The following is a 5,090-nucleotide window of genomic DNA, read 5'->3' as shown; positions in this document are numbered from 1 at the left end:
AGTTATGCAACCAAAATCAAAATCTGCACAATGGACTCATACTTTGTCGTATACTATATTCCACCTTCCAGACTTATGGATAAACAATAATAAAACTTCTTGTAAATCAAATCTTCACACACTAGATATGATTTTTAAACTGAGTTTCCATCAATAAAAACTCCTAAACATTTCTCATGCATCCAACTTCACCAAAATAGTGTCTCTTACCAACATGTATCTCCTTGGCATTTGCTTCAATATATACATTATTCAATTCAAGGTTAATTCCTAAATTGGGGTTTGACCTAAGGCAACCCCCTATCCATAACCCTATTTAATTTCTTTTAGTGTGTAAAGAATAGGCTCATGAGCTCTACTTCAAGTTTTTGAAATAGTCAATAGTGATGAATAGGTTTAGCTTTCAATGTAGTGAGATTTAGAGGACCATGGTGAGTATCTACTTCTTGGTCTTGAAAAATCAGGCTGAAATTTTGGCTATAGGTTTTAAACATCTTGTTATGCCTATATCTTAGTTTGTGGCTCTATGAGATATCTATAGGAGTGTATTTTTTACAATCTACTTCAATTATTAATTGGTTTACCCTGATTTGATGATTCACAACCACTCTTCAATTAGAAAGAGGGGGAAAACACATAACCAGTGAATCTAATAAGAATTTCAACCCTTTCCATATTTAGATTGTGGCTATTAGGATTAATGATAGTCCCAAAGATACTGAGAGAGGGGGGGGAGTGAATCAGTATCTAACCGGTTAATGGAATATTTGACTTTATTAGGTATTTTGCATTCCAAAATAGTGTACTAGTAAATAAGAATTAATGCAATAAATAGGAACAATAAAGACAGCATAGAAAACACGCCATAACACAATATTTTTAACAAGGAAACCCAATGTGGGAAAAACCTCAGTGGGATTTGTGACCCACAATATTCACTCACTGCCCAATGAATGGATATTACTTACAATGTGGTGCCTGCACATGCAGGAAGGCCAACTGCCTAGAGCTCACTGATCAATCTAAAAAATGGATTATGAGAATCTAATATAATGTACTAGTACAATTCAGCATCTGTTATGCCAGGTTCAGTATGGGTTTAAGCTCATACTATAACCATAAACCTTATACAAAATTTGCCTTAATATTCACTCATCACTTCTACCATATCCATATCTTACATCATTACATAATGATTTACAAGATCTCATACATATAAGAGTCTATTACAATATGCCATGTCGGCTTTACAAAATATATTTACAATTAAATACAATAAACAAAAGTTTGTTCCTGTTGGCTGGGGTGTCGGTATACATTGTTGTCGGTGTCAGTGAAGTGTCTATCAGTGCTGGTTCCTATCGGTGATGGTGTTGGTGGTTTACCAGATGAATACCACAAGGTTGCTTGAAGGTTTCCACAAGGTTGCAAGGTTGACATCAATGACAACACCTTCAATTCTCATTAAAGTGTATAATGCCAACAATCTCCCCCTTTGGCATTGATGGCAACACTCATGAGAAAAATCCAAAAATCTGTTCCAAAAATGAAGTCCAAGATTTTACCAAAAATGTGTGCTCCCCCTGAGTAGATGATCTCCTTTGCTTAGCCATTTTTCTTTGTCCACTACTCCCCCTTTGATATCAATGACAAAGGTTGTCAAAAATTGTCAAATGAGTGAAGAATTTCACCTTGAAGTTTGTAACTGGTTAGTTACAATCTGAAATATGTCAACCAAAACCAAGTTTAAACTCTGTATGAATCTATTGTTGTCCTTCATGGTTGCCTTAGTTCTTTGGATTGTACTGATGAGATGATGCATATGCTCCTCCGATGACTTTTTCCCTTGAATTAATGCCTTAGAGATCTCTTTCCTCAGAGAGATAAGTTTGTCTAACTTAGGACTAAGTTTGTGCTTAAGCTCTCTGGCATTTGCCTTGATCCTTTCTTTCTCTTTCTCTAATTTCTCCATCTTTTCCTCAAATCCTGCTATCTCTTGCTCAATAACTGATATAGGTTCAGATGAACCAATGATATTATCAGCTATATCATCTATCTCTTTTTTTACTTTGCTTATTTTCTTTTCAATATCATGTGTTAACAAACGTGGCTTGCATGTGTCCCTGTACAATTCCTTGTACTCCAAAAGTATTTTATTCAATGCTGGTAAAAGTGTGTTAATGTGTTCCATGCACTTCTTTATTGTTTCCTCAAAGAATTTTTCTTTTTCCTTTTCCATTTTATCTTTGAATGTTTCCTCATTTATTTTATCAACTCTTAAAATATTTCTAGCAATGAATTTAGACAATGTGTCTAACTGACTTAAAGAATCCTTTACATTATCTATATTGCATTTTGGTGCAATCATCTTAAGAATAGGAATAGTGTCATCAATTGCCTTATAATACAATGCATTACAATCTGTTATCTTCTTTATTGAGTCCAAAAGTACCTTTGTCACATTTATAGGTCTGAATTCGCTTAGTGAAGTACCAGATGTTTGACCAACTACCTTTACTATCTTAGTGCTTGCAGTACTAGTAACCGATTTGCTTGAATCAACCTCTGGTGTATCAGTCTAAGTTTGCATTTCAACTAGCAATGGTTTGGGCTTCTCAGTGATTACCGTTTTTACTATCTCAATGTGTACCTATGTATCTGTTGGTTTCTCTGTTCGTTTCTCTATATTATCTATTGTCAGTGTCTGTGTCACTGTCTCTGCAGGTTTCTCAATTTGTATTCCAACCTCAATAGTTTTTGTTGGTTGCTCAATTTTTTCAGTGTTAGCAATATTATTTTTCACCTCAGTTCTATCCTTGTCCACTACAATGTTCACTTCCTGAGTATGAATGTTCATGGTGAATAAAATTTCTGACTCAGGGTTAGTGTCCTCATGTGGCATGTCAACATTTCCAATAGCCGGTATGTCCTCAGTATTTTCTGGTGTAGTAACCAAAGGTGGTGGTAGGTTGTCAATTAATTTTACGTTTTGTAATCCACCAACTTTACCTTTTCCTTTGTCTCTATCCTTTGGATAAACCTTGAAATTTTTCTTAGGTTTATTCAACTCTTCCTATTTTTCCTTCTCTACAAAAAAGATATCCCACTTGTTAGTTGTTTTCTCTACAATTTCATTGACTCTTCCAACCATTAGGCTCACATGCTAGTGACCACTTGCAAAAACTAATTTGTTAGCTTCACTAATTAGTTCATCAATCTCCTCTATAGAGTTTTCCTACCAGTATATCATATCCATAATCTTTCTTTCCAATATCGAGAACTTATTTTATGAAATATAACATAAGACATACCAAAAGATTGCCAAAACAAAATGTTCTTTTCTTATCTCCTTTTATCTTTTCTACATTGTCTATTAATTCATCCTTTAGCAACTCACATACATCTATTTTTTCATTATTATTCACCATATCATAAGAACTTTTAATGAAAAGACTAGAAACTGAATTGAGTCAGTTTGCATGTGTGGTCTTGTAGCCTAAGATCATGCTTATGAATCTGACATTTACATCCTTGATGTCATTTACTCTCAGGGATCTTCTATCATATGTTTCTCTTGTTAAGGTCATGATAGTGTTTTTAGGTACCTTCTTAGTCTTATTTGGCCTACTACTGGTGGAGGGTAAACCTGTCACTGCCCTAATTGTTTCCTTAGTGATTTTGCAAACTGAATCTAGCCAAAGAAATTCTTGATGAACCCTGCTAAGGACAATTCTCACTACCTCCTTAGGAAATTCGGAGATGTCCAAGATTTTCACAAAACCTAAAGTTTTAATTACCTTGCGTTTTGGTTTAACATTTCTAATTTCATCACAGATAACAATTTTAAACATCTTCAACACTTCCTCAGAACCTAATTCCTCAATATTGCAGTGAATATAAATTTTAGGGTATTTAGCATAAGCAACACCTTTAGGAATTTTTGAAAATGCACCTATGGAATCATCTTGCTTGGCTATTTTGGGGATAATCTTAAAAATGGGCCTAGGGTGTTTCACAACTTTCACAACAGTAGGGTTTGCAATAAATTCTAAAGCAGAGGAGGAAGCCATTGAAAAATACCTTAAGCTACCTAATAATGGTTGAGTGCTTGAAAGAAATCACTTCACTTCTTCACCTTAGATGCCTTCACTCAGATTTCATGCTCTCTAAAAGTTTGAATGCTTGGTGAATTGAAAAAGAGGGAAAAACGATGAATTATAATGTCTTTTCTTCCATTAACTGCATTAAATGCTCGCCAGTTAAGTGAAACTTAACAAATCCATCGATAAAGAAGAAATCCATCTTCTCACCATTAACCGAGGGTAAACTGTATGATATTCAACTTGTTGCAATACCCCCAAAGGGTTATTTTTCAGTTGGATGAAGAATCTCCTGCCGGTGGAGTAATACTCTATTCTACCAGTGAAGGAATATTTTCATCAACATTCTGATCTCTCTTTCTAATCCACTGTTTTGAAAATTCTTTCTTTAGCTCATCTACCTTCTCTTTGCCTTTCAAACTGGGTCCTTTATTATTTGTCGATGAAGTCTTACTTCTACAAAATTTTGCAATGTGTCCAATATCATTACAAGCATAACAAGTCACATTATTCAACCGAATAGCCTTTCCATATCCTATGTAGGTTTGTGTTCTGCATTGATTAGATAAGTGCCCAACTCGTCCACAAACATAACATCTTACATTCATTCTGTAGTTTTTTGAATTGTGACCAATTTTGTTGCATTTGGAACATTGACCAGTGGGTGCATTAATGTTCTAATTGTTTCTAGATCTACACTGATTTTCTCTATGACCATACTTATTACAGTTAAAGCATTTCCCATTAAATTTGTAAGCATTAGGTTGTCTTACCAGTTTACTGTGATCATGATTTTTTGTACTACCAAAACTTTCTCCAAATTCAAATCCAAGTCCATTAGTATCTCCGTTAGGTTTCTAAATTTTCAGCATATCATCAAGTTCTTCTAAACTTTTCTTGAATTTCTCTTTATGTTGATTTGCAGTAGCCAACTCATTTTCCAGAATTTCCTTTTGTCTCATAAGTTCAGTTTTATCATGTTGCACATGA

The sequence above is a fragment of the Cryptomeria japonica genome, chromosome 8, assembly GCF_030272615.1.
Source record: "Cryptomeria japonica chromosome 8, Sugi_1.0, whole genome shotgun sequence".
NCBI classification, from domain to species: domain Eukaryota; kingdom Viridiplantae; phylum Streptophyta; class Pinopsida; order Cupressales; family Cupressaceae; genus Cryptomeria; species Cryptomeria japonica.
This window is presented reverse-complemented; position numbering follows the sequence as displayed.